The following is a 20776-nucleotide window of genomic DNA, read 5'->3' as shown; positions in this document are numbered from 1 at the left end:
TTGGTGGCCAAGCCATCTTAGGCTACCAACGTTGTTTATTCTCTTCCTTAGAGCATTTGTGGCAACCTTGGTAGGCCAACTTGGCCTCCAACGTTGCACACCCTTCCTTGAGCCAACGTTTGTGGCAACGTTGGTGAGCCAACTTGGCCAGCAACATTTCTATCCATATTCCTTAATAAAATCTCTAATTGCTAACCCTAAATTCCAAAAATTTCCAAATTAAAAATCAGAAACCCTAATCCTAATTTTTCCCTTTCTTCCTAAACACTAACACACAAACAAAAGAATGAAACGTAGAAATGGAAAGGGAGAACAGAGATCTTGGAATCAGAGAAGAGGGAGTCGCACTCTGCGCTGTCCAGCTTGCCGCCACCGCATCTCGCCTGTGCCGTTATCCATGCCCATCGCCGTGCAGCCATTGCTAACTTGCCTTGCCATCACCGCCGCTGGAGTAAGGTCACGTTGCCGTCAGATCTGATGCCGTTGAGGAGTCGAATGCTGTCGAAGCTGCACCGTCACGTCACTATTGCTGTGACTTTGCTGAACCCGTCACACCCAGCCGTGTCTTACTTGCCGTCGTGCCATCCACCCACGCCGAGAAGGAAGAGAGAAACAAAGGATAGTGGCATCGCGTTTGCTGCGAGCTTGCCGCCGAGGGAAGCCGTCGTCGCCATCGTCGTCCTCATCATGACCTATCACCGTTGCTGGAGCCAGCCGCCTTCGTCGCTGTTCATCCTTGTCGTCGCCGTCACCGCTTGTCTACCTTGGAGCCGCTGTCGAGTAGAACGCGAGGAAGAAGAGTTCTCTTCATTGTTGTGCACCTAGTCATCGCTGCTGCTTCCAATCCCGCTGTTGATTCTGCCACCACTGCCACAACCGCCCTTGAGCTGCTGCGCTGTTGTTGATCTGTTGAACCACCACCCGAGCTACTGTTGGCTTGCCGTTGCTGTTTGTTGGGTTCAAGATCGCTACTGCTGTTCTTGCTCTGTTCTGCCTCTACTTCTTGTTTCGTAGTTGCTAGAGCCTTTGCCGCCGGGAACCAATGCTAGAGCTGTCGTATTTGGTAACTTTCGTGAGTTTTGACTTTGAGGTAGGAGATTTATTTCAAAATTAACAGTTTTTACTTATGAATGCCAATGAGGTTTAGTGAGTAATTGCAAATAATTCATAAATATGATTAACTGATAGGAATAAGCTTGATTTGAGGTTATGAAATTTGGATTAAGTTTGCTATTGAAATGATTTTCTAGTATTTCAATTAATTTATTGATTTTAGGTTGTGGCTGTGAATGTCATTGGGTGTTCTTGTTGTGAGTGATTGATTAATTGACAAGATTAATTTTGGATTGAGGCTATGACTAATATTGGTTTTCTGATTTTGATGGAATTGTTGAGAATTCTGGTTTTAGGTGATTATGCTGAGTTGGTTGAGTTATGACTATATTCTGGTTATTGAGAATAAGTGCTTGTCGTTGACTTTATTTATCTAATATATCGGAATGGCTGTGAAACTGACGTGCGATTGGATGGAATTGGTTTTGATGGTTGTTAATGTTGATTTGTAATTAATTAGGATTAAGTTTGAGAAATGTTAAAAGATTGAAGTTTAATTATTGAATTGTTTCTTGAAATCTGACTTTTAAAACAAAATAGTAACCTTGCTAAAGAGAAAATGACTTTAAAATAACTAGAAATATGGAACATTGATTCTTGGGATTACTAGTTGATTGAGTTTAATTTTGAAAGGATTCTATGATATGTGGAAAGTAATTATGAATTGATGAGATTGGAGTTGGATTGGTGGATTACATGGGAATTGTGGAGTATGATTGATTGTTAATTATTATGGATTATGAATATCTAATTGATTGGGAAATGTCTGTTTGATAATTATTGAGAAAAGGACTGGTGAATTGTTGAGAAAGAGGGAACCCGTAAGGGTTGTTAAGTCCGAGTTTTAGGGGAGGTGCTGCTGAAATTTCATAAAATCTTAAGGCTTTGTTGAAATGTTGTTTAAAAAGATTTGAATTTCGAAAATTATATTATTTGAGTTTTATTTAGTTAAAAAAAAAAAAAGAATTACCAAGGAAAGGTTTATGTTTTGAGTTTGAATTTTTAAGAAAGGAATTATGTTTTGAGTTCGACTCAATATGAAGAGTTATGTTTGGGTTTTTAAATAAAGGATTATCCTTTGAGAAGTTTGCTGAATTTATAATATTTGAATTTGAATAATAAAGATAGGTGATTTTTGAGTCATTGGAAAGCTGGTAAATATTGAGAAAGAGTTTTATTTGATTACTTTTAACGAGAGAATTATGTTTTGAAAAGTATTTAGAGAATTTAACACACAAATGATTTTCTTGAGTCATTTGAAAATGAATTAAACTGGAAATTAGTTTTAAAATTGGTTCGAGTTAAGATGTTGCAAAAGTGGAAGTCGTAAAGTTTGTACAGCATAATTGAATAGAGAAAGAGAGAGATATTGCATAAGAATATGAAACTGGAGATGAATAACGAGAATGATAACTTATGATGATAATTACACTGATTCTTTTGAGAAAAGGTATTCGGTTTATGAAGTTGTTGACAAGGACGTGGGTTTTGTCCCGCTTGCGTATTCACAATTATACAAGAGACTCTAAATGAGAAAGAGAATAAAGAGTAAAGAATTATTATGTGCTCATCTGCTATGAGAAGGCAGTCAGATAGATGGTTGTGCGACTACTGAGAACGCTTTCCTGGGATACCTAGCTATAATGCTATGCTGTAAGACAAAGATTGCTTATAGAGGTATCGAGATACACATAGTTAAAGTGTACTCTTGTAAGACAGCGGTTGCTTATAGTGAGAGTGTTGTACTCCTATAAGACAGAGGTTGCTTACAGTGAGTGTGTTGGGCGTATATCGGCTAATAAGTGCCGCCCTGCAAGACAAAGGTTGCTTGCAGTGGATACCCTATAAGACAAAGGTTGCTTGCAGTTGGTATTGCCAACAAGAAAGTCTTATCCAGACAGAGGTTGCTGGGTAACGTCGGGAGTGGGTTAGTAACCGACAAATGAGCTCATTACATGCACTAGGGCTAGACATGTATCATCCTTGTTTGCGCATTAAGATTTGATTGTGTTCGCTTGTTTTATTTCCCTTTGATTGTGCTGTTTGTTTTGTTGTGACTTGCTGGTGTATTGAATTAAATATCTTGCTTGTGCTATTAGTTTGTGAATGTATTAAGGTGATTAAGAATTAACGCTGTGATTGAGAATTAATTATGTGGCTAAGAGATGGATAATACGACTAGTTTTGTAATTAAAATTTGCTTTGAGCTTAGAGATTTTAAAAGAGGTAATTAATTAGCTAAAGTAAAACTAAGAGTATTTTCAAATGGTTTGATTAAAATATAATTTTCTTGAGTATGTTAATTATTCGCATTTTATTCATTACTTTTACGGCATTTCTATTCCCTACTGAGAACGTGTGGTTTGTTCTCACCCCATAAATTCCCACCCTTTCAGTGACACAGGTTCTAAAATTCAGTTTAAAGCTGGGGACGATTATTAGCCTATATTCATGAGTTAAGTTATTTTCATAGAGTTTCCTCACCTTTGGCGATTAAGATTTTTATTCTATACAGAGGGATAGGTATTGTATCTGGATTCTATTTTGAATTACTTGTATAAGATTTATTATTATTAGTAAATATGTGATTATTATTACTTGGTGGTCTTTGATGTATGATTTTGATTAGTAGAAAACAAAATTTTCTGGTATTTTCTTAAAAACTAGAACGTGATATCGAACTAAAGGCTCAATATTAAATGGTTATTTAGGAAAACAGGTTAGTAATGCCTTACTTTTGGTACGATCATGACGTACTGGAAGTTGGGTCGTTACAAACTTCCTCTTTCCCATCACTCAAGTCATAACAAGGAGGTTGTGAAAAGTCAACATCAACCTCTTCCAAATCCCATGAGGGGAGGTTCATCAAGATCATTGAGGAGATTGATCAATGTAGACAAAAAATCGTCAATGATGGAATCTAAATCTTGATCAATCTCCCTCAATTCTCCCTTTATCTCCTCTGGTTCAAATACTTCACTTTCTTTCTCTTGTAGCAATTCATGCTCTAACTCTTCTTTTTTCTCTTGAGGCTTCATGTTCTCCTCCTCACTACACCCTTTAGTTGATCCTCTACATTCTTCAAGGATAGTGCTTTGATCAGCTGAGTATAGTAGAATGCGGTTCACCGCTTCGGCTATAGTAGCCATGAATTGCCATTGTGTCTTTCGGAATCCTTCTTGGAAAAAAGCTTGAAGGTCTTATTGGTTTTGGGTCAAGGGCTGGAAAACTTCACATTGGGATGAAAAAGGAGGTTCATTGTTTGGGAGGAAGGTTGTGTAATCGGAGGGTGGTTTGTGTGTTGGTGAGTGAGTATATTGAGGTGGTATGTAAGGAGGTGGATGATGGTATTGATGTGTTGTTTGAAAATGTGGTGATTGAGGATTATGTTGGGGGTATGGGTCATAGGTATATGGTGGTGGAAGTGCATAATCATTGTGAAACCCACCATATCCTTGGTTTGGGTATGCACATTGGGGAGGGTTTGGCTCATTGTGACATGTAGGAGGTTGCTCCTTCCTCAATTGATTTCTCCATCCCATGGTGTAATCCAAAGCTAAAGTCATCACTCCCTACAAAATGATCACAACCATACTGCAAACAAAGAGGGTGATAACTAATAGAGAAAAATAGAAAATAAGAACTAAAGACATCAATTAACAAAAGAAACAAAATCCTAATTACTAACAAAAGCAAACAAACAACCCAAAAAGTATCTATTCATACTATTCACATATTCACAACAACCAAAATTATAGCACTCATTGCACTAGCTCCCCGGCAACGACGCCAAAACTTGACAAATAGGATTTGTGCCGGTTTAGAATTTCACTCTAGAAAAGAAAACTTCTTTGTTGGTAGCATAGTCCAAACCGACAATGGAGCCTCTCCATCAAAGTTTAAATTCAAAGGTTTGTCACTTTCAAAACAATTAAAAACCGAGAGTTTAAAGTCCCAGGTCGTTTTCTCAAGGAACTAGTGATCACAAGTGTATAAATTTGGTTGTGAAAATCAAGGAATTTTCAATAATGAGGCAAACAATTAAAGGAATTAAAGAACAACCAAAATTACAATTAATGAAGTAATAAAGGAATTAAAGAACTATCTATGAATATGAACAACTGAAGCCTTAAAATGATTGAAGTGCGGTTCAAAACACAAATGAAACCTTGGCTTGGGATGAGTTAGGAAATTTCTTCCTTGTCATAACCATAACTATGATAATTATAATGGATTAATCTCACCTAGTCAACCCTTAACATCGAAGAGTAAGTCAAGTGAGCATAGTTGTTCTTAATCCACAAATCCTAGCTAACTTACAAATTACCTTAGTAAAAGGCTAGCGTTAGTGGAAACAAGAACAACTAACAACCCAAGAATTATCACTAAATGTAGGACATTACAACTCTAGTATCCCATATACTCATTTTTCCCAAGTCAAGGAGTGAAAATTTACCTCATAAACAAAATTCACATTTTCACAAATACTTGGTGGGCATAATAATAAAATATGGCAAAATTGGAAAAATACTTGGAACTATGAACAACTAATGAGCAAAATTAACAATGGCAATTCAACAAATATATAATAACCACTAAATATCAAATTCATTAACTAGAACTCAAAATTGTAAAAATATACATGCATTGATAAAGAAAATTAAAATATAAGAAAGTATAGAACAAGTAGTGTAATAAAAGAGAAAATTAAGAAATACTTACAATAGAAATAAGTTAGAGACCAAGATCAAAATTTGAAAATGCAAACTTGTAATATAAACCCTAACTAAACCCTAAGAAAGTTGAGAGAAAAGTTAACCTAAAACTACCTAAAAACTATCTAAAAATATGCCTAAGTGTATTGTGTAGTGTATGGTATGGTATATGGTTGTTAGCCCTTCCTTATATGCTCCAAAGCCTTCAGAAATGGGCCGAAAAGCTTCCCAAATCGTGAGCCACATACTTTTTAATGAAGTCACGCGCTGGGACTTGTGCGCACACGTGTGCGTACGCACACATGCTAATTTTCACTTGTGCGTATGCACACTTGGCTGTGTTCTTCTCCTTTGTTTTCTTCATGTTTTCTCCCAGTTGCATGCTTCTCTTTCACTCTTATCAAGTCATTCCTACCTATTTCACTTGAAATCACTCATCAAAAGTCTCAAGGCATCGAATGGAATGAAAGTGGAATAAAATTGATTAAAATAAGCACAAAATAGCATGTTTTCACAATTAGACATAATTTAGAGAGAAAATACAAAAGCATGCTATTTAGGTGAATAAATGTGGGTTTATATGATGAAATCCACTCAATTCAATCCAAAATTTATCGAAAAATATGGATTCATCATCCACCTCATGTATAAAAAGGTACGTCATTTTATCTTCGACAGGATAACACAAAGAATACACAATACTAACTTAAGTATTGGAGTGCTTTTTGCAGGTACACTCCCTCTCCCCCTATCCCCTTCTCCCTTTTTATGTTCTTTACGCAACGTGATACACTTTTTAGATGAAAAATTCGGACCTTCAAACCACCAATTCAGAATTAAGGAAAACAGTTCAATATCGATTGCTGGAAGCCGAGTTACATCCAATTTTACTCACACAAAAATAGGATTTTTATTTGAAGAGGTTTTAATGAAATTCCTACCCGTATCTTCACCATGATGATTTATCAATACATTTCTTTTCATCTCCGTAAAATATGTCTTCATGCTTATTATCTTATAATTACTAATGCCGATCAAGATTTTGGTTATTCAATTTATTTTTTTATTTTAATTTCTATTTTAAATGGACTTTGACGTCATCATTATTCAAATGCAATCAAATAGCCTTTAATCTCATTATTGTTGTGATAAGAATGGGACGTGGATGCCCATTTTCTATGTGGAGCTCATATTCCAAGAATGAAGAATATTAAAGGAGCATTAATTGAAAGTTGAAAATGGAGACCCCTTATGTGTATATATAGGAGGTTAAGCCTCCGTGAACAATATAATCAATCAATAAGAACAATCTCTTCTCTCTCTTATACTATTCTCTCTTTCTTATACTACAATATTAATATATTAATTATATTGTGATAGTAATCATAGTAAATAGTAATACTAGAGTTTCTTATTTACATTTGCTTATTTTATATTTATTATATCTTCCTTAATTATTTATATTACAACACGTTATCAGCACGAAGCTCTAACGATATTTTAGGAAGACTCCAAGTAACAAATTTTCATTATGTCGAAACTCTTTCATCTTAAATTTAATGTTTTTAATATATCTGGAAATAATTATTTATCATGGATACTAGATGCTAAAATCCATCTTGATTCAATGGATCTTGGAGATACCATTAAGGTTGAAAATAATACATCCCAGAAAGATATAGCCAAAGCCATAATTTTCCTTCGTCATCATCTTGATGTATGATTGAAAAATGAATATCCCACATTAAAAGATCCTGCAGATCTGTGGAAAGACCTTGAAGAAAAGTACAATCATGTGATACTTCCTCAAGCCCGATATGTTAGAGAAAACTTTCTCAACCTTCCATGCCTCGAATGTGCTCATGCAGTAGCAGTATCGAGAAAAAGGATTTAAAAATATTTTGAGCTAATTTCTTGCCTTCTTGTTGTTGAGCGCAACAATGAGTTACTCTTAAGAAATCATGAAGCGTGCCCAGCTGGCGCCGCCCAATTTTCTGAAGCAAATGTGGCAAATTCTAACCCCAGAAGAGGTAAATGGCAAGGCTTTGGTAGCAAAAAAAATTATGGAAGGAAAAGAAATTATGTTCACAAGAAAGAATCTCACCAGAAGTGGGATAAAGAAAGAAATAATAGGCAAAGTAAATCAATTGAGGATAAATACTTCCGTTGTGGTGGAAAGGGACATTGGTCACGTACCTGTCGTACCTCAAGGCACCTAGTTGATCTTTATCAAGCATCCTTGAAAAGGGATGACAAAGGAAAGGAAACAAATTTTGTTTCAAATGATGAAAATTCCACCACTCATTATGATGTATCTAATTTCTTTAAGGATTCTGAAGGAAATATTGGCTATTTGATCAATGATGGAATAGTTTGATATGTGTATGTTTTTGTTAAGTATTCATGTGAATAATTTTACTGTGCATGTACTTCTACTCATTTTATTATTATCATTTGTCTTTGAAGAAAAATGGAAAGGACATATTCTGAAGATATTTGCCTTGCGGATAGTGCAAGTTCGCACACTATTCTTAAAAGTGATATATATTTTACCCATCTTGTGCCAAAAGAAGAGTATGTTAATACTATTATTGGCTCAAGCAATGTGATAGAAGGCTCTGGAAGAGCTATAATTTTTTTTCCTGGAGGAACAAAATTTATAATAAATAATGCACTATTATCTATGAAGTCTCTAAGAAACTTGTTGAGTTTCAAAAATATTCGCCGAAATGGATATCATATTGAGACAATGAATGAGGGAAATCATGAGTATTTATGTATTATAACTCATGATTTAAATAAAAAGGTTATATTAGAAAAGTTACCCTCACTTTCATCTGGATTGTATTATACCAAGATTAATGCAATTGAATCACATGTCATTGTAAACCAGAAGTTTACTAGCCCAAATGAATTCATAACTTGGCATGATAGATTAGGTTATTCGGGAACAACCATGATGAGAAAAATTATTGAAAACTCTCATGGACATTCACTAAAAAAACCAGAAGATTCTTAAATCTAGTGAATTTTGTTGTGCTGCATGTTCTCAAGGGAAGTTAATTTTAAGGTCATCACCAATAAAGATTGGATTTGAGTCCCTTGAATTCCTAGAAAGGATTCAAGGTGATATATGTGGACCTATTCATCCACCATGTGGATCTTTTAGATATTTTATGGTTCTGATAGACGCATCTTCAAGATGGTCACATGCGTGCTTATTATCTTCTCGCAACCTGGCGTTTGCAAGATTACTGGCTCAAATTATTCGATTAAAAGCACAATTTCCAGAAAATCCAATCAAAGCGATTCGTCTTGATAATGCTGGTGAATTTACTTCCCAAGCTTTTGATGCTTATTGTATGGCTAATGGAATAAGTGTTGAACATCTAGTAGCTTATGTTCACACACAAAATGGGTTAGCAGAATCACTTATTAAACGCCTCCAATTGATTGCTAGACCTTTGCTTATGAGAATAAATCTCCCAACCTCGGTTTGGGGGCATGCTATTTTACATGCCGCAGCACTTATTCATTTGAGGCCAATGAGTTACCATCAGTTCTCTCCTATGCAACTAGCTTTTGGCCAGCAGCCAAATGTTTCCCATTTAAGAATATTTGGGTGTGCGATATATATTCCCATTGCACCACCTAATCGCACCAAAATAGGACCCCAAAGGAAATTGGGGATATATGTTGAATATGATTCTCCCTCTATAGTAAGGTATCTTGAAATATAAATGGGAGATGTATTTAAAGCCCGGTTTGCGGATTGTCATTTTGATGAATCAAAATTTCCAACATTAGGGGGAGAGAATAAGCATCCTGAAAAGGAACTTAATTGGAATGCATCATCGTTGATGCATTTAGATCCTCGATCAGGGCAATGTGAACTAGAAGTTCAAAAGATTATACATTTGCAAAGAATAGCAAATGAATTGCCTGATGCATTTTCCGATACAAAGAGGATAACCAAATCTTATATACCAGCGGAAAATGCCCCAATTCGAATTGATGTCCCAGTAGGACAAGTAGCCACTGAAGCAAATTCACGCTAGAAGCGTGGCAGGGCGGAAAATACCCCAATTTGAATTGATGTCCCTGTAGGACAAATAGCCACTGAAGCAAATACACGGCAGAAGCGTGGCAGGCCTGCGGTTCCAAAGATAAAAATCCTCGAAAGAGAAAAGAGGTAAATACTATTCTTGTTGAAAAAGACACAGTAAAGACACCTGTAGTTGTCCAAAATTTTTATATAATTTTAACACCAGAAGACGTTCAGGTACCTGAAAATTGTGAAAATGATGAGATCTCGATAAATTATGTCTTTCCAGGAGAGAAATGGGATCGAAATAAGACAATTGTCAATGAAATATTTGCATATAATGTGGCATTAAATATCATGCATGAAAGTAAGGATTTTGAGCCAAGATCAGTCAAAGAATGTCGACAAAGAAATGATTGGCCAAAATGGAAAGAAGCCATGAAGGCTGAATTAGACTCACTTGCAAAACGTGAAGTCTTTGGACTTGTAGTCCGTACACCTGAAGATGTAAAACCTGTTGGATACCGATGGGTATTTGTGAGAAAACGAAATGAGAAAAATGAAGTTGTGCGCTATAAAGCCCGACTTGTGGCACAAGGTTTTTCACAAAGGTCTGGTATAGATTATGAAGAAACGTATTCCCCTGTAGTGGATGCGATAACATTACGTTATTTGGTCAGTTTATCTGCATATCATAAACTGCATATGCATTTAATGGATGTGGTAACAGCCTATTTATACGGCTCATTAGATCGGAATATCTATATAAAAGTCCCTGAAGGACTAAAGATATCTAAACCATCCAATGAATATTCACAAGGATTATACTCAGTTAAATTGCAAAGATCTTTATATGGTCTAAAGCAATATGGACGAATGTGGTATAATCGTCTTACTGAGTATTTGGCCAAAAACGGATTTAAGAATGATGATATCTACCCCTGTGTTTTCATAAAGAAAACTGCATCTGGATTCATTATTATTGCTGTGTACGTTGATGATTTAAATATCATTGGAACTCCTGAAGAGATTCCAACAATTATAAAAACTATAAAGGAAGAGTTTGAGATGAAAGATCTTAGAAAGACTAAATTTTCTCTCGGCCTGCAGATCGAGCATACAAAAAATGGAATCTTTATTCATCAAACAACATACACAGAAAAGATCTTGAAAAGATTTTATATGGATAAGTCACATTTATTAAGTACCCCAATGATTGTAAGATCTTTATATGTGGAAAATGATCAATTCCGTCCTAAAGAAGAGAATGAAGATATCCTTGGTCTTGAAGTACCATATCTTAGTGCCATTGGAGTGTGAAAGAACTGAAGATTGATGGTTTAGAAGTTATAGTAAACTCTCGTTGCAAGTATAGTTACTAAACCAAGCAATCAACCTTTCTTACAAATATTTTGGTTGTCACAAGTAACAAACCCCTTAAAAATTGATAACCGAAGTATTTAATCCTCGGGTCGTCTTCTCAAGGAACTGCAGGGAAGTATGTTCTTATTATTGGTTATGAAGATTGTAAATCGGGGTTTTGAAGATGAGGAACAAGTGATTTGAATTGCAATCAAAATAAGTAAAAGACTGTAAAATAAATAAATAACTATAAAATAAACTTTTGGCAAGGTATGAGAAATTGGAAGTCCTATCCTAGTTATCCTTATCAATGATGATGAAGATTGAATCTTAATTCCACTTAGTTAGTCTTTACTTAAAGTAAAGAAAGGTCAAGTGACTAATCATGTTGATCTTCAAATCCTAGTTAATCCCTAAGGAAAGATTGGGATTATTGAAGTTCAATTCAATTAGCAAAGATAACAATTATTAATCGTGTTGAGTTTGATAACTCCTGAGTTACTGATTTCTTAACCAAGACCAAAGGGAAAAAGTAAATCTATTGGAATAAAAATGTCTTCAGATTGGAAGCAATAGTAACATAAATAAAAGAGAGCAATAATAAACTGAAATACCTCAAATAACATTAATTCAAAGAACAACCTGTAACATAGACCTAAAAGAGAGAGGAGAAAACCTCTCCCTCAAAACTACATCTAATTCATGAATACTGACTAATTGGAGACTCTCCTTTGAATAGATGCATTCCCTCACTTCATAACCTCTGATCTGTACCTTATGGACTTGGATTTGGGCCAAAAAGGGCTTCAGAAATCGTTGGGAGCGTTTTCTATACTTTCTGGTGCGTGGCCTCTGTCACACATCCGCGTGAGTCACGCGGTCGTGTCATTTGGAGTTTTCCTTGCCACGCGGTCGCTTCAATCATGCGTCAGCGTCATATGCGTTTCGCTCAAGGCGCGCGATCGCATCAATGACGCGGTCGCGTCATTACCATTTCGCGCTGGCATGCGGCCGCGTCGTCCATGCGATCGCGTCACTGCCAGTTTCTTCAAAAACTCCGTTTTATGCTTTCCTTCCAATTTTGTATGTTTCCTTTCCATCCTTTAAGTCATTCCTGCCTTAGAAGATCTGAAACTACTCAACACACGAATCACGTTATCGAATGAAAGTAAAGGGTAATTAAAATAATTGTTTTTAAAGCATAGGAACACGTTTTTCACATACATCACATAATAAGGAAGGGAAAGTAAAACCATGCAATTAATATGAATAAGTGGGTGAAGGATTAAATAACTCATTTAAATTAGGCACAAAATATATCATAAGATATGGGTTTATCAGAGTGATAATATATCTTGCTAATAATACGTGATCTAACATATCATTCACGGTGAATTTACTAGCAAGACATAGTTCCTGTCCAACCAGAAGACATTGTAGTGGAATCAAACAGATCTTTCGATATCTTCATATGGAACAGTTGATATGGGATTGTTTTATCCCTATGAATCCAAGTCACAATTAGTTGGCTATGCAGATGCTGGATATTTGTCTGATCTACATAAAGGGAGATCTCAAACAGGATACCTATTCACATATGGTGGTACAGCTATATTATGGAGGTCCACAAAATAGACGATTGCAGCAACATCCTCTAATCATGCTGAAATACTAGTGATACATGAAGCTAGTTGCGAGTGTTTTTGGCTGAGGAGTGTGATCCAATATATTTTGTCATCATGTGGACTGATTGATCAGAAGATAGCTCCAACTGTCCTGTTTAAAGATAATACAGCATGTATTGCTCAACTTAAAGGCGGATATATCAAAGGTGATAGAACAAAGCATATTTCTCCCAAATTCTTCTTCACTCATGATCTTCAAAATCAAGGGATAATTGATGTCCAATAGATCCGCTCAAGTGATAATCTGGCAGATTTATTCACAAAGTCACTCCCAAAATCTTCTTTTGAAAGATTGGTACATCAGATTGGGATGCGCCGATTTCGAGATATAATATAATGTCGGCAAGAGGGGGCGACTGTACTCTTTTTTCCTTGGTCAGGTTTTTTTCCATTGGGTTTTTCTTGACAAGGTTTTTAATGAGGCAGTCCCTATCACTAAAGGATATTGTACTCTTTTTTCTTCACTAAGGTTTTTTCCCACTGGGTTTTTCTTTAGTAAGATTTTAACGAGGCAATAATCCTAAATGGTCATCCAAGGAGGAGTGTTGTGATAAGAATGGGACGTGGATGCCCATTTTTTATGTGGAGCTCATATTCCAAGAATGAAGAATATTAAAGGAGCATTAATTGAAAGTTGAAAATGAAGACCCTTATGTGTATATATAGGAGGTTAAGCCTCCGTGAACAATATAATCAATCAATAACAACAATCTCTTCTCTCTCTCTTATACTATTCTCTCTTTCTTATACTACAATATTAATATATTAATTATATTGTGATAGTAATCATAGTTAATAGTAATACTAGAGTTTCTTATTTATATTTTCTTATTTTATATTTATTATATCTTCCTTAATTATTTATATTACAACAATTATCAGATTCTTATCAATTCTGCTTTATTGTTATAAGTCCCAACAAATCAACTATACCTTCATATTAAATAGATTTCGATTATATCGGCTGAGATTCCGATCTCAAAATTCAATCAAACCAATTGAGATATCATCGATCACATAGCAAAGATATATAGTTCGGCTATTATCATCAATAACAAAAATATAGTTCGGCTATTATCATCAAACCACTTCGAAATGTGGTAAAGCAAATTCAATTAATCATATACAACCAACCACTTTCAATTGTGGACGTCTAAACTCAATCAATCATGTGAATCAAACTACTTTGGATCATATACTTCAAATCGACTCATAGCTCGAACATGAGTTAATTAAAAGAATTTAATTATAATTATTAGATATAAATAAATAACTAAAATTAGACTATAAAATTTAGAAAATATGTATATATAATTAATGTGTTTGAAATTAGAGAGAATAGATCATTAATATCTTTAAAATTAGAGAAAGAATAATTAATTTTAAAATATATTTATAATTTTAAATATTTTTAATTATATTATTTAAAATATAATTTAATATATGAAAAATTTCTTTAGTTATGAAATAAATATTGTAATAAGTAGTTTATTTTATTATTCTCTAACTAAGAATGAAGAATTATTTTAGTTATAAAATTATATCTGATATGACTGTTACAAATCGGTTACGCAAAAGCTACGTTATATAGGTTGGCAATTAGAATCACAATTAATCAGATCAAAGCATTATGATCTTTAAAACGTTACTCCTATAACTCGGTAACGGACAAATTATGGATACCTCGGACGACTACTATAAAGGAAAACAAGGGAACTCGTCTGAGGTATGCGAAATACTCTTTTTCCTTGGAAATACCACACACAGGTACTGACTTAAGCATTGGAGTGCCTTTTGCAGGTATCTCCCCCTTGTTGTTTGTCCATTGGTGCACGAAATCGTGATTGTTCATTCCCCAGCAACGGCGCCAAAAACTTGGTACGCACGTTCATAATGTTTACGTGAGTAAGGGTCGATCACTGGGTCGTCTAAGTAATAAACCTTACGTGAGTAAGGGTCGATCCCTCGGAGATTGTCGGATTGAAGCAAGCTATGGTCATCTTGTAAATCTCAGTCAGGCGGATTCAAATGGTTATGGAGATTTGATAATTAAAATATAAATAAAATATAAAATAAGATAGAGATAATTATGTAATTCATTGGTGAGAATTTCAGATAAGCGTATGGAGATGCTTTGCTCTTTCTGAATCTCTGCTTTCCTACTACCTTCATTCAATCATTCATACTTCTTTCCATGGCAAGCTGTATGTTGGGCATCACCATTGTCAATGGCTACTTCCCGTCCTCTCAGTGAAAATGGTCCAAATGTGTTGTCACCGCACGGCTAATCATCTGTCGGTCCTCGATCATGTTGGAATAGGATCCATTGATCCTTTTGCGTCTGTCACTACGCCCAACACTCACGAGTTTGAAGCTCGTCACAGTCATCCCTTCCCAGATCCTACTTGGAATACCACAGACAAAGTTTAGACTTTTTGGATCTCAGGAATGGCTGCCAATAATTCTAGCTTATACCACGAAGACTCCGATCTTTCGGAATGGAGGCTAAGAGATACACGCTCGATCTAAGGTAGAACGGAAGTGGTTGTTAGGCACGCGTTCATAGGTTGAGAATAGTGATGAGTGTCACGAATCATCATATTCATCATGTTGAAGTGCAAGCGAATATCTTAGAATAGGAATAAGCTTGAATTGAATAGAAAAACAATAGTACTTTGCATTAATTCATGAGGAGCAGCAGAGCTCCACACCTTAATCTATGAGGTGTAGAAACTCTACCGTTGAAAATTACATAAGTGAAAGTGGTGCAGGCATGGCCGAATGGCCAGCCCTCCTAAACGTGATCAATGATCAAAAGTGATACAAAGATAGTCTCAAAAGTGATCAAAAGATGTGAAATAAATCACTAAAAGTAGTTTTTATACTAAACTAGTAGCTAGGGTTACAGAAAATAAGTAATTGATGCAGAAATCCACTTCCAGGCCGACTTGGTTTGTGCTTGGGCTGAGCATTGAGCTTTCATGTGTAGAGACTCTTTTTGGAGTTAAACGCCAGGTTGTAACCTATTTCTGGCGTTTAACTCTGATTTGCAACCTGTTTCTGGCATTTAACTCCAGAATAGGGCAGGAAGTTGGTGTTTGAATGCCAGTTTGCGTCATCAAAACTCGAGCAAAGTATGAACTATTATATATTGCTGGAAAACCCTGGATGTTGACTTTCCAATGCAATTGAGATCGCACCAATTGGGTTTCTATAGCTCCAGAAAATGCATTTCGAGTACAAGGAGGTAAGAATCCAACAGCATCTGCAGTCCTTCTTCAGCCTCTGAATGAGATTTTTGCTCAAGTCCCTCAATTTCAGCCAGAAATTACCTGAAATCACAGAAAAACACACAAACTCATAGTGAAGTCCAGAAATGTGATTTTTATTTAAAAACTAATAAAAATATACTAAAAACTAACTAAATCATACTAAAAACTATGTAAAAAGCAATGCCAAAAAGCGTATAAATTATCCACTCATCACAACACCAAACTTAAATTGTTGCTAGTCCCCAAGCAACTGAAAATCAAATAGGATAAAAATAAGAGAATATACTATAAATTCCAAAATATCAATGAAACTTAGCTCCAATTTAGATGAGTGGGGCTAGTAGCTTTTTACCTCTTAACAGTTTTGGCATCTCACTTTATCCTTTGATGTTCAGAATGATTGGCATCTATAAGAACTTAGAATTCAGATAGTGTTATCAATTCTCCTAGTTCAGTATGTTGATTCTTAAACACAGCTACTTTATGGGTCTTGGCTGTGGCCCTAAGCACTTTGTTTTCCAGTATTACCAACGGATACATAAATGCCACAGACACATAACTGGGTGAACCTTTTTAGATTGTGACTCAGCTTTGCTAAAGTCCCCAATTAGAGGTGTCTAGGGTTCTTAAGCACACTCTTTTTTTGCTTTGGACCTCGACTTTAACCGCTCAGTCTCAAGCTTTTCACTTGACACCTTCACACCACAAGCACATGGTTAGGGACAACTTGGTTTAGCCGCTTAGGCCAGGATTTTATTCCTTTGGGCCCTCCTATCCATTAATGCTCAAAGCCTTGGATCCTTTTTATTTTACCCTTGGATCCTTTTTATTTAAAAACTAATAAAAATATACTGAAAACTAACTAAATCATACTAAAAACTATGTAAAAACAATGCCAAAAAGCGTATAAATTATCCGCTCATCATCCATCCCGAAAAACCCCTTCTTTCAAGAATAACCTCAGAGTGGAACATTCAGAAGCTTGGCGACAGAGTTCAGCGAAGCCGAGCTATACCTAGAAGTCAAGTAAGAACAATTGGCGCCCACCATGGGGCAGAGAATATAAACCCCTCCCTTTTTTCTTGACCCCATTACCAACCAATTTGTCCATGGCTGATGCAAACCCGCCTTCATCATCCGAGCTTCTCTGGATGGATGCCAAATTGCAACTAGCCAACCAACGAATGGCAAAAGCAAACCAGCGCATGAAAGCAGAAAATCAAAGAATGGCATATCAAATTGCTGAACTGAATAATGTCAGAATCAAAAATAATAACGATCGCCGTGAACAACCCGAAGATGAGGAACATCAATCTGACCCGACTCATGTCTCTAAAACTATTCGGGTTCAAGAGACTTGCCCTCCCCGAAACGAAGAAGCTCGGCAAGAAAACAAGAATAAAGAGCCAGACAATTCTGTCAGTCCATTCACGGCCGACGTCATGAATTTTGAATTTCCATGAAGGTTCACTCTCCCAATGACCCTAACCCCTTATGACGGGTTGGGAGATTCGAAGAAATACCTCAAAAAATTCAGATCAATAATGATCGTAAACGGTGCTTCTGATCCCGTTTTATGTCGTTGTTTTCCATCTTATTTAGACAGTCATGAACTTGATTGGTTTTATTCTTTGCCTGCAGATTCTATTTCTCGGTTCAGGAGCTAGCCAAGCTTTTCGAAGATCATTTTGCAAGATCTGCCATCTACCTCCACGACTCAGACTACCTGAACACAATCAAACAAGGCCAGCATGAAAGTTTGAAAGACTACATGACCCGTTTCACATAGGTGGCAGTGAGCATTCCAGACTTCCACCCTGAAGTCCACCTACATGCTCTTAAAAATGGCCTACGACTGGGCAAGTTCCAAGAGGCCATTGCAGTCGCCAAACTAAAGACTCGCTGAATTCTGTGAAAAAGCAAAAGGCCAGATTGATATTGAGGAACTTCGCCAAGCTTGGAAAGCGAACAAGTCGCAACTCAAAGAAGACGATAAAGCTCGGGACAATAAGAAAACCTTTAAGTTAACACCTCGATATGAATCATATACTCAGTTTAACACCAAACGGGACGACATTATCAAGGAGATCCTAAACTTGAAGCTGATCAAACCACCACGAAAAGCCGGCACCTACCAAGATACCAAGAATGTGGACAAATCAAAATATTGCTCCTTTCATCAGAAACATGGGCATACCCACTGACAAGTGTGTCATCGCTAAAGACCTTCTAGAGCGATTGGCTCGGTAGGGTCATTTAGACAAATACATCGGTGACCACATGCAAAGGCGTGCATCATCGTCAGTTGACATTACCTCAGCGGGCCATCATTCTAGAGACAAAGAGCGAGCAACATCAAGCCACCCTGACCAATCGAACGGAATTATCAACTGTATTTCAGGAGGTTTTTGATAAACCCCAATTTTGTGGTTTATCTTGTGCTTATTTTGGGGAATTTTATCACCTTTTCTCACATTTATTCAATGAAATAGCATGGTTTTATAATTCTCCCTTTTATTGCACACTAGGTGTTTGATAGAATGTTTTCTCTAGTTTTTGAGTAGTTTTCTTTACTCTTGGCCTAGGCTAAGGGAATTAGGTAAACATGAGTCATTGGGTCTAATGGATTTGGTGATTTGAGAATCCTATGTGGTCAATTTGATAACCATTGACTCTAGCCTACTACTAAGTCAATTGTTTGGTAGGTTAGGGCTTATGGATTGATGTTGATCAAGCCATTTGATATACTTCAATTATAGAAGTAAACTTAATGAGCTTGGTTCCTCATAATTGTCAATATATGGTTTGTTGACAAGGATGGTGATCTCAATTACCTATGTCTAGCCAAGAGTTTTTTTGCTTTTTTTTTTATTAATTCTTATTATTTACTTTCTTGCTATTTACTTTTCTTGTCATTTATTTCCTTGCCCTTTTATAAACCAAACCTGTTGTCCCTTCATAGCCAATACTTGACCACTTCATTGTAATTCCTTGTGAGACGACCCGAGGTTTAAATACTTCGGTTAATTCTTATTGGGGTTTGTACTTGTGACAACCAAAATTTTTGATGTGAGAATTGTTTGTTGGTTTGGAGCTATGCTTACAACGAATTTCTTATTTCTATAAGAGAAATTTTAGACCGACACAACAAATTCTCATTATCCAAATGGCGCCGTTTCTGGAAAATTGCAACGGTGCTATGTTATTGGCTATTGTATATATTGTGAATATCTTGATTTTTGGTTTGTTTGTTGGTCTTTGCTAGTTGTAGGACTTTGTTTTCTTTGTTTCTTGTTAGCTTTTGTTTTTATTTTCTCTTTCACCATGAATTCTCACCCCTTTGGCTATGTGTTTGGTTTAAACTATGTTGTAGGAGATGAAATTTACAATGATAACATGCATCAAGGATTTGGAGATCGAAGGTGGGAGGAGCCCCAAGCTTATGAACAACCTTCTTGGCAACAACCTCTTCCCGAACCAAGTTTGACAAAAGTGCTTGAGGATATGACTACTCTCCTAACGGAGATGTGCAAGGACCAAAAGGCATTTTATTCCATCCAAGCCGTTCAAGCGTCACCCCAACGTAATTACTCTTTGGATTCTTATGGGTATAATCCTAATCCTAATGCATACCAATCTAATGTATGTGATGACCCTTATTGTGATTGCCAACCACAACCACCACATACATATGATCCCTTCCCTCAACGTGGTTTTGAACCACCTTACTCGCAAGCCCCTTACCACCAAACACCTCCATATGACCCTAATCCCTATCCACCATACCAATCACCTTTTGAGCCATATAAACCATACATGGAACCACAATAATTCCAACACCATTACTCCCAAGAATCACCTCCATATACACCATCTCCATACCCTTACCAAGAAGAACCACTACCCAATTATGAATCCTTTCCCCCAAACAATGAATCCTCTTTTCCACCATCGCCCCCCAATGATGCCCTCCCGCTAGAACTAAGAGATCTTGACTCTTATATCCAAAGGCAACAAGAGGGGACGAAAAAGGAGTTTAAGGAGCTAGAAACCAAGTTAGCTACTGTAAATGAAGCCATTAACCACATAGCCTCCCACCTAAGCCCATGCATTCCAAGTACTCCCATTGTTAAATGTGGAGAAGCAATCAAGGAGCATAATGAGGAGGTGAAGTTGGAGCTTCAAGATGAAGAGGAAGAGTTGAAGCGAAAATTGTCACAAGGGGAGGAAGTTGAGATAATTGAGCTGGAAGAAGTGGTTGAAGATCTAGGAGATGTTGGAAGTCCATGGGAATACAGCATTTAGAGACCCCTCTTTCAAGAAGCCTGATATTGATATTGAGGAGGGTGTACAACCTCCAAAGCATGTTATGGTAGAAAACTTTGAAGAGGTAGATCAAGAGATGGATTCAATTATTGATGAATTCTTATGTACAATTGAATCTTCTCCCATTGGGCTTGACATAGAGAGTAAAGAAGAAGATACATCACCTCCCATACCCTTCATAAGCAATGAAGAAGAGATTGAGTTGGAAAGAAGCTACCAAGAGGAAGAGGTTGAGCAAGAAGAAAGCTCCGTCATTGA

General features: G+C 36.4%; 1 long non-coding RNA gene across 1 annotated transcript; it reads left to right on the top strand.

Moving 5' to 3' along the window:
* Nucleotides 808–19688, top strand: LOC110269332. Its single transcript, XR_002358285.1, has 3 exons — nucleotides 808–1010; nucleotides 2432–2436; nucleotides 19675–19688. It is a non-coding gene; the product is annotated as an uncharacterized LOC110269332 (long non-coding RNA).

Source organism: Arachis ipaensis, chromosome B01, assembly GCF_000816755.2.
Source record: "Arachis ipaensis cultivar K30076 chromosome B01, Araip1.1, whole genome shotgun sequence".
In the NCBI taxonomy this organism is placed as follows: Eukaryota; Viridiplantae; Streptophyta; class Magnoliopsida; order Fabales; family Fabaceae; genus Arachis; species Arachis ipaensis.
This window is presented reverse-complemented; position numbering and strand designations above follow the sequence as displayed.